This window comes from Otolemur garnettii, unplaced genomic scaffold, assembly GCF_000181295.1.
Source record: "Otolemur garnettii isolate 467f Iridium unplaced genomic scaffold, OtoGar3 scaffold00008, whole genome shotgun sequence".
In the NCBI taxonomy this organism is placed as follows: domain Eukaryota; kingdom Metazoa; phylum Chordata; class Mammalia; order Primates; family Galagidae; genus Otolemur; species Otolemur garnettii.
In genome coordinates this window covers 35,937,077-35,947,440 of record NW_003852403.1, presented here as the reverse complement: position 1 = coordinate 35,947,440, position 10,364 = coordinate 35,937,077, and positions in this window count along the sequence as shown.

Genomic DNA, 10,364 nt, shown 5'->3' with positions numbered 1-10,364 from the left:
AACTGTCATATGCCTTAGATAAAACAGGTTAGACAGCAATTCTGAGGTTTTAAAAGAGCTAAACTGCAATAAAAATGCACCAAAGCAAAGATAATAAGCTGTTGCTAGTGAGCGTTATAATCTGGTTTGCAACCTATGCTAATTAAAAAGATACAGTGGTTCTAGCCAGGGTGTTTGTCTACAGCAGAGTAGTTAAGAGCCCAACTTGCAGGGTACATTTGGCTTTTAATTTCAGCTTTGTCATCTAATAAACATATGACCTTAGTGAAGTTTAACTTTCTGAGCTGCAGTTCTTGTAAAGCAGGGTTGCTAATAAAATCTACCTTTCAAGAGATTTGGGGAGTATAAATAAACAAATGCACATGAAGGGCTTAGCAAATGGAAAATATTCAAAACTATTAGTTAGTATTCCCTTGTTATGAAATGGTCGTTATTATTAAGGCGAGAGCATGGCCAGCGCCAGCATCTGACTTCTGCTTCAGCACTGACACAGATTATCCCAAGGAGTCTTTTGCATTTTTTTTCTCCTTTTAAATCCATTTTCTCACTAAGAAAATCCAGGGTTTGATCAAGATAGCCTTTAATACATGTTGCAGTTTCAAATGTTGCCCTATGGCTTAAGGAATGTTTTATGATTTTTTTTACATCAATTTTGTTAGCTGAGCTTCATATTATTGGCACATGGGCCTGTTGGAGGCGAGCCTTCTCTCTGTATTATTTGTTTCTTCTTGACTGTGTGCGTTTGTGTGTGTCTGCACATGTTCAGCCTCTGTTTCAGAGAGAAAACTATGGAGCTATCAAAAGCCAATTGCATCATGTTGATTTTAATCATGAAAAGTTGTCTGAAGGAGCCACCATATTGGAAATGTAATAGTTTCTTATTATTTCAGAAAATGAAAAAGGTAAAGGTTTTGAATGCAAAGTATCAGAAAGCAAAGTTCGTGTGGAAAGTGATAGATGGGCACCATGACCAGCAGCAGGTGCAGGCCAAGGAGGTTGGTCGCAGCCCCGGTACATGTGCATCTAACATTTCCCACTCAGACTTGTGAGCTTTCGCCTTCAGCTTTAGGGTGTCTTGGTCATGAGATCTTTGAGGTGAATATAAGAATTGAAAAAAATGTTCAAGTTGGGAAGCATTACTTAGGTGATTTTTTTCCCTCAACAATGAGTTGTTTTGTTTCACTTTTACTTTTTTAAATATTTAATAAGTGTATTTAGAAACATCTTTCTTCGAACCTTGTAGATATGAATGAGAGAAAATGAGAAGTATGAAAAAACACTGATTGTTGTCCTAAGCTCTTTGACACAATCTCATTAAATACTTAAATATTTTTAAATAATATAAAAATATGTAGACTTTATCCAAGAAAAGGTAGTGACTGTATTTAATATACCATGTGGTTAAATGCTACCATTGCCTTGAAGTCTCTAATGAGAGAATGGGGCTTTCAGATACAATCAAGATTGCTCTGCGTGTGTGTGTGTGTGTGTGTGTGTGTGTGTAGTAATAATAGTCAGTGAGTGCTTACTTTATTAGAAGAACTCTCCTTGGCACTCTGCATGTAGTACTTGTTTAATGCTCACAATAACCTTTGGGGAGATTTCTACACTTGTCTTTATTTTACAGAGGAAGAAGCCTAGGCACAGAGAGGTGACCTGCCCCGAATTGTAAGTCTCGTAAGTAATAAGGCTGGGATTTGAACCTAGATGTTCTGCATCCAGAGCCAAAAGTTAGCAAAGTCTAAAAGCTTCTCCTACCTGTCTTTAGGAAATAAATTTCAGGGAAGAGCTAAAGAAAAGACTACATTGTGGAGGTTCGTCTATGCACTTCAAAAACATACACGGACACGTGCTAATGTTCTTCATATTAACCCCCAAATAAGCACTATTATCTGGATTTGGAGATGTTCTTTGGAATTGGTAGAGTTGGCCACGAGCAGATAAAGTAGTAGTAATGATAATAAGAAATACTATGTTTGCAGATGAAACACAGAGGAAAGAGGAATGACACACACACGCGGCTATTTTGGTTATATCTGAAGGTCCTCTTCCCTCATTAGCAATTGCAAGGCCATGGTGTCATTTAACCACCTAGTGTACTATTATGTACAATCACTACCTTTTCATGGGTAAATATCCATGTTTTGAATATTATTTAAAATACGTAAGTGTTTAGAGAGCTTGTGTTGGTCAAAGAGTTTAGGACAATGTTCAGTAAATCTTTATTTGTTCTTTATGTTTCATCTTATTCAAATATCTGCAAGGTTGAAAGAAAGATGTTTCTAAGAACAGTTATTTCCAAATAGTGTATATTAGTAGATTAAAGGCATGAAGTTATTGAATATTATATTTGATAATTACAAAATAGAATGTTTCTCTTTACATGAATGAGTTTTGTCTGAAACAACCTGGAGAACTACCTGAATGCATTTTGTTTTCTCTCTTGACCTTCCTTGCTGACATGGTGGTATCTGCCATCTCCAATCAATGTGTCTTGTAGAATAATGGATCTTCACCTAATCCCCAGAATCTGTGAATGTGTTACCTTATGTGGCAAAAGGGACCTTTTAGATAAGATTTAAATTGAGAGCCTTGAGATAGGAGGTTCTTTATCACTACTTGGGTGGGACCAACGTATCTATGAGGGTTCATAAGATGAAGTGGGGGGGTAGAGTTGAGATTGGAAGATGCTGCATGCTTGGCTTTGAAGATGGAGGAAGGGGCCATAAGCTAAGGCATTCAAGTGACCCCTGGAATCTGGATAAAAGAAGATAATGGACTTTCCTCTGCAGCACCTAGAAGGAACACAGCCTTGCAAACTCTAGGATTTTAGAAATGCTGACCTCTAGAGCATTCCTCCAGGAATGCTGAACCTTATCAGCATTTAGAAGATAAATTTGTGTTGTTTTAAGCCACAAAGTTTCTGGTAATTTGCTACAGAAGCAATAAGAAATTAGTATGACTGGGTAGTACCTTTGTTCCTATGTCGAATAGGATGTTTTAAAGGTTCTGTAGATATCGTGAAGAACAAAATATTATATTCAATAATGGCATTTTGTAGGCCATTTAATGTCTCAGAAGATAGTGTTCTTATAATTAAAACCTTTTCATCTTCTCTGGGGAAGTTTTATGAAGTTATTTATTTTTTGGATGATAGGATATGTTTAAAAGTCTTTCCCCCTAAAGCATAAAATGGTCTAAAGTGTCCATATTTTACGGTCTAAATTGTCCGTATTTTCCCACAATACTAAAGTAAAAATTTACATCTCTTAGACATACTACATTTTAACTAATCTTCAGAGATGAGAGCACATCCTGAAGGATGGCTTTGAAAGGAACAAGAGTCCTTGATGAAGTACAGGCGTTGTTTCTTGTAGGTAATACCTTGTGGATTTCCCCACAGGGCTCACGCCTTCCTGTTTGCTTGAAAAGAAATGAAGCACCCATTTTGATGAACCACACAAGCTATTAGCAGGGCAGTGTAGGCCATGGTACTGCAGCATCTGAAGCACATCCGTGAATGATGGCTTTGCACTGGAAATATGCCACTGTGGTCCAGTTACCACCTGTATCCAGGTACCAAGCTGTCTAGATAATCAGAGAGTACTTTCATTTAATGCACGTTATCAAGCATTCTACATTTGCCTCCTGATTGTCACAAAGACATATGCAAACTAGTTTGAACCAAAAGTACTGAAACAGAAAAACTGGATTTATACTCCTTCCACTTTCTCCTTTTATTTCTTCTTTTAAAATCTCATAATATAAGTTTTTTTCTTTTTTGTTTCCTCTGTTCTTATCAATGTAATCATGGAGATATCTTTAAAATCCTAATCTTGGTCTATTTGGAGTTGCAAGTTGACATGCCAAAGCATAGGTGTTATATTGCCAGACATTCTGATTTTTTAGAGAAGCCAGAAATCTGTATTTTTATTTCATATCTCTCAATTTTTTAACACTGCAGACCATATTCAAATTTTCTAGAATGAATTCAGCTTATGTTTATAATATTACAAAGTGACCTGAGTTGATAATTCTTCTATTTCATGTTTACTACAGATATACAATACTTTATGAATTCTCATTTTTCCTTCCTATGACCTTATTTATTTATTAGTTATTGGGGGATTAGAGAGTGTTTGGGGGAGACCCTAGGAATGTCAATTAAGGGAAATTTGGGGCATCAAGGAATGAACCTTTGAAAAATGCAACTAAGATGAGACCTGAAGGGTAGGGATAGGTAGGAATTGGTTCAGCAAAATGGGGAAAGGTGCATGTGTATGTGGGGTATAGGGATAGAGAGTTCTAAGAGAGTAGTGTGAACAAAGACCCAGATTCCAGAAAGGACACTACACTTTAGAAGAATCCTAAGATGTTCAGCGTGGCTGGAGTTTGTTTGAAAAAAATAATCCTGAAGAGGTGACCTTGCAGAGGTAGGCAGGCACCAGAAAGGGAAGGATCTCCAGCACTGTAATGAATTTTAGTTTGAACCAGAGGCAGTAAGGGACCCATCCATTTCTCTTCTCTCTAAGGCTCACTATTCTTCTCCATCCCAAGAATGTTCCTCTAATTTATTTCTTTTGCTCAAGGCTGTTGGTGATTTTATATAACAACACAAGTTTTATGTAATTGGGAGCAAAGAAGACAATGGGGGTTGGGGCATAAGATAACCTGAGAGACCTATTATCGGGGCCACAGATCTCTCTGGAGCTGAGGACTCAGTAATTGAACTGATTTAAACTCAAAGTGGCCTGGAAGCCCTGTTGCATCAAATGCAAATATGCTTTTCCTGAGAGAGAAAGTCTATTTAGACATATTAGTTTTGATGCTATTCCCAATGGCCATTAGAGAATTAGCATAGGGAATATGAAATCTATGATGGTATCCGTGGTTTTAGATTTATGCGTGGGTTGGTTCATAGAAAAGACCCATATATTTATACTAACACTGAAAGATGGCTAGCACAGAGAGACATTTCTGAACTATTTCTTATGGCAAAAGAGAATGGTTTCAAGCTTTTGCATTGGCCAGATGTCTAGTAGGAAAAAAGTGAAGGAAATAGCCTGTCAGAAGGCCATCTGATACACATAAAACAAGGCCAAGTAGCAGTTTGGTCATGTGGAAGTAGGTCATTCTATTAATAAGATAGATAATTTTGGTCACTTACCAATTCAAGATGCATTATGTGTAACAATATCTGAATGGCTGTTTTCTTGGTAGTGTTAGAATCATTTCCCTGGCCTGAAATCATTAGAAAACGATGGGACCAAATGAGGAAGATATTGCCTCTGTCATGGAACAAGCTCACTAGCTGTTCTTTTTCACAAATTAGAGCTATTGGAGGCGAATTTGTTTGAAATTAGCATAATTGTTGTTTTTATTTTCAATATGCAAGAAATAGCATACCAGGGTTCGTTATGAGTTACAGAAAGATTTTATTAGTGTAACTGAAGCAGATGCTGTTTCTTGAGATAATAGATAAATGTGTGAAAATTCTTTAGGCTAGTCTCTGGACTTTTCTTATACTGTAATGTTTTCGCAAGCAAACACCTTTCACAATGAAGTCCAGGCACATACAGTCAACAGAGTAATAAAATACGTTTTAAAATTTGTAGCCAAGTTAGACCTCCCTTGGGAAGCACCGGGTTGGAAAATTAGTCATCTTTGTCAGCAAATTAGCAAGATATAATTGGAATAAATTGCTTCCTTGCAAATCTTAGTGCAATGACTACCTATCTGTGAATATCTAGAATTTGTTCCAGTCCTATACCTATGAAAGGATACATATTTCTCTAATTAAAATGGCCTGGGGTCTTTTGTCATAAATGACATTTGAGCTTGTCTTTAGGCACTTATGTGTGTGTCTAAGTCCTCACCATAGCGTTCAATGCCTTTCAGAAATTACCTACATACTGTATATAAAGTGAAATTGTCTTACCTCCCAGTCGTTGCAAGAAAAATCTCCTTGAAAAAGGGAAACTCGTTGTCTCAAAGAATCCTTCAATGATTTTATTATTTATACTATCTGTTGTTTGGTTTACACTTTTTAATAACTACTGGGTTTAGTTGCTTATTTGCCAGGCATTATATTCATATTATTCATATACATATAAGCATATATATTCATATATAGATATTATCTCATCTCAGCAACCCTAGAAAATAGGTATTTTCCCCATTTTATGGATGGAGAAAGTCACTTAAAAAGTATTATTTCCTATCTTATAGATGCAGAAAGTGAGATGTAGGTTAAAAATCATGCTTGGTGGCATATAGCTAATAAGAATCAATGCCAGGACTTGGGCTAACATCAAACTCAGAGGTTATGCCTGAGCTTTTAACCTCAATGCTATGTAATCTCAGCTAGAGTTTCCCCATTCTGCTGTCATGTATTGCAATCCCACTTTTAAGGCTCAACTCAAACCCTAATTTATTCAAGGTACTTTCTTCTATAAAATCAATTAATATCATGCGCTCACTTTTCTGAACAAAAATGACAGCGGATCTCCCAATTTTTCCTCACGGTACAACACATTGGAGTTTCTGATGCTCTTTGTTAACACCAGGAAATATTACTATGACTAATTCCAACACAACAGTTAGATTCACCTTTGTAAGCATAAAATATGACTCTTTTAATTTCATATGAATGTAGGTTTCCTTATAATATCCCCAGCAAACCATGAAATAGACTTACAAAATCATACTTCTAAATGTTTCCACTAATGTCTTCTTGAGGCTTATGTGACTGTGTTATTTGTTAGCATTTTCAAGTAAGCTGTTAAAAATAACTATATTTAAATATATCTTAGGAAAAGAACTAAATTTGTGAAATACTATCTCCTTATTTTATTTCTTTGACTTGAGACAAAGGTATAACATTGTATTTTCCTGATGCACTACCTTACAGCTGTTCAGAGTACCCTACTGTTCCATGAAGACAGAATTTAGAAGTTTACTGGCATCTAGTGTGAATTACCTAGAAAGAGATTTTGTTTCAATCATATGTAGAATTTCTTTGGTATTCTTTCTTGTACTGTTAGTTGGTGCTTGTATGTCTGTGGCATGGTTTCATACCTTTTTTTTTTCCTATGAAGCTTGTATTTTTGATATTACTTTCTTTTTGATTTTTAATTTAAATTTTATATATAGTGAAATGCCCAAATCTTAAATGTACAACCAATGAGTTCAAGATAAATACAGCAATGTAACCACCACTCCTATTGTCTTAGTCCCTTCAGGCTGCTACAAGAAAATGCCTTAGACTGCATAATTTATAAATAATAGAAATTTATATCTCATAATTCTAGAGGATGGGAAGTCCAAGATCAAGGCACCAGCAGCAGTGGGATCTGGTGAAGCCTCACTTTCTGTCTCACAGGTGGTACCTCTTGCTGTGTCCTTACCTGGCCCGGAGGGCTTTCTCCTCAGCTTCTCTCATAAGAGCCTTACATCCATTCATGAGGCCTCTTCTCTCACCTTCTAGTCACTTTCCAAAGCCCTACCTCTTACTGCTAAGCATTGAGTGCTAAATTTAAGCATATAAATATTTTAAGGAGGCATCCACATTCAAACCATGATATCCATCAAGACATAAACATTTTTGCCAACCCAGAATATTCTTTCTCAGTTAGTGATTTCTGAACCCAAAGTCAATAGTTTTCTGATTTTTTTTAACCATAGATTAGTCTTGTTTATTCTAGAATTTCACATAAATTGAAGTATGTAGTATGTGTACTCATTAGTGTAGGACTTTTTTTGCTCATTGTAACACCTGTGAGATTCGTCCATATACTGCTGCATGCATCAGGAATACATTTCTGTATATTGCTGAGTGGGGCTAAATTTATCAATATACCACCATTTATCCAATCTCCTTTGGAGGGGTATCTGGGTTGTTTATAAGTGTTTTTTTCCTATTATGAATAGATATGCTTTGAAAATTCTTCTTTTTGTGGACATGTGTTTTCTTCCTTCAGAGGAGAACACATAAGTATGAAAATGCTGGTTCCTAGTTTAGATACATAGTATATGTTTGACTATTAAAAAACAGTTTTCCAAAGTGTTGTTGTATTTTAAATTTCCATCCTAGTGTATGAGAGTCTGCTTGTTCCACGTTCTCCAAACATTTGGTTTTGTATTTTTGCCATCCTGCTGAGGATGTGCTGGTATTGTCTGATGGTTTTAATTTACAATTTTCTGAGATCTAATGATGTTGAATTCTTTATTCCTGGACTAATAACTATTTGCATGTCTTTCCTTTTCCTGTTGCTTCTGTTCAAGTTTTGCTCTTTTTGTAGAGCTATTTATCCTTTGGTTATTGAATAGTAGGAGTTATTTATATATTCTGAAAATAAATACTTAGTCAGACATATTGTTTTATAAATAGTTTCTCCCAGTCTGAAGCTTACCTATTCATTTTCTTAATGATGTCTTTGGATAAGCACACGTTTTACATTTTGATGATTCTAATGCATCAACTTTGGTTCTTTTATGGTTATTGCCTTCTGTATCATGTTTAAGAAATGCTTCCCAACTCCAGGCCATAAATACACTGTTCTGTTTTATTCTCGAAGGTTTGTGGATTTAGCTTTCACATTTATGTTTATGGCTCATCTCAAAATAATTTTTTTATTTATTGTGGAGTTGCTATAGTTTCCATGTTTGTCCTCCTACAAATCTCATGTTGAAATGTGATCCCCAACATGAGAGGTGGAACCTACAAGGAGGTGTTAGGGTAGTGGGGACAGATCCTCCATTAATAGATTAATGCCCTCCCTGAGAGAGGAAGAGTAAGTAAATACTCACTCTTTGAGTTCCCACAAAGAACTTCCCTCCTTGCTCTCTCACCATGTGACTTCTGAACATGTTGATTCCCCTTTGCCTTCTGCCATGAGTTAAGCCACCCAAGAACCTCACCAGAAGTAGAGGCCCACACCATGCTCCTTGTACACCTGGAGAACCATGAATCTAATAAACCCCTCTTTTTAATAAATTACCCCATCTCAGAGATTCCTTGATAGCAATACTGAATAGACTAAGATAAGTTCATGGTTTATATTTTTCCATATAATTATTTGCTTATAGTATTATTTTTAAGGAAATACTCTTTCCCCTATTGAATAACCTTCATGTTCTGTAGAAAATTAATTAACTATGTAAGAATTGATCCATTCCTGGATGCCCTTCTGTTGCACTGATATATTTGCCTGTTGTTTGGCTAATTTCACACTATCTTATTACTGTAGATTTATGCTAAGACTTGAAGTCAGATGATGGGAGTCCATCAGTTTTGTTCTTTGTTCCAAGAATGTTTGGGTTATTCTATGTCTTCTGGATTTTTTTATATCATTATAGAATCAGCATGATAACTTGTGGAAAAAGCTCACCTTTGATTATGTTTGGGATTGAATTAAAATTATAGATTTTGGAGAAAATTGACATCTCAGAAATATTAAGTATTCTGATGCATGAACATACTGCAACTCTGTGTATTTAGGTATTTTTCATCAATGCTATGTAGTCTTTGATATGGAGATATTGCACACTTCCAGTTGAATTTGTTTCTGAAAATGGCATGTTTAAAATGGAATAGTCTTTTAAGTTCCATTTCAGATTGTTTGATGCCAGAATATAGAAATGTAGTTTACTTCTGTTTAATGACCTTGTATCCTGAACTCCTGCTAAATGGAAATGTTAATTGCAATGGTTGCTTCACAGATTACTAAGGATTTTTCCGTATAGATGACCATATCATCTGTGAATAGAGGTCATTTTACTACTGTCTTTTCAACATTTATTTCTTTATTCTATTTTTTCTTGCCCTGTTGCACTGGCTAGATCATATATTGCAATATTGAATAGCAGGAGTAAAAGCAAATATCCTTTGCTCTGTTCCTGATCCTAGTAAGAAACCATTCAATTGCGTCACTAAGTATGATGTTCTCTGTAGAGTGTTCTCCGATGACTTTCTCCGAACTATAAATACCCTTTGGTTTTAGTTTGTGGAGAGTTTTTTACCTGAATGCACTATAGGCGAAAGGCCTATATGCTTCTGGCCAAAAAAGCTGTTTGAGAGAAAGCAGTGAAAAGACTTTGTGCAGGCATACTTGTGAGAAATGGAGGCAGAATCCCATATGGCCAGGTTGGTTATGGGCCTAAAAACCCCCAGCCTAAGGTTGGCCTGGTCAGTTGTGGGTGTAAAACCCCCCTGACTTAAGGCCCACATGGGAGTGGAGGTTTGCACACAAATTTCTGTATGCCCAAGAAGTTTCTTTATGCCTTGCTTAAAGATTCGAAATAACAGCCTCCAAGTGGCAAAGCCAACAAGGGCAGGTATTCAATCTACCTTGCTCCTCCATAGT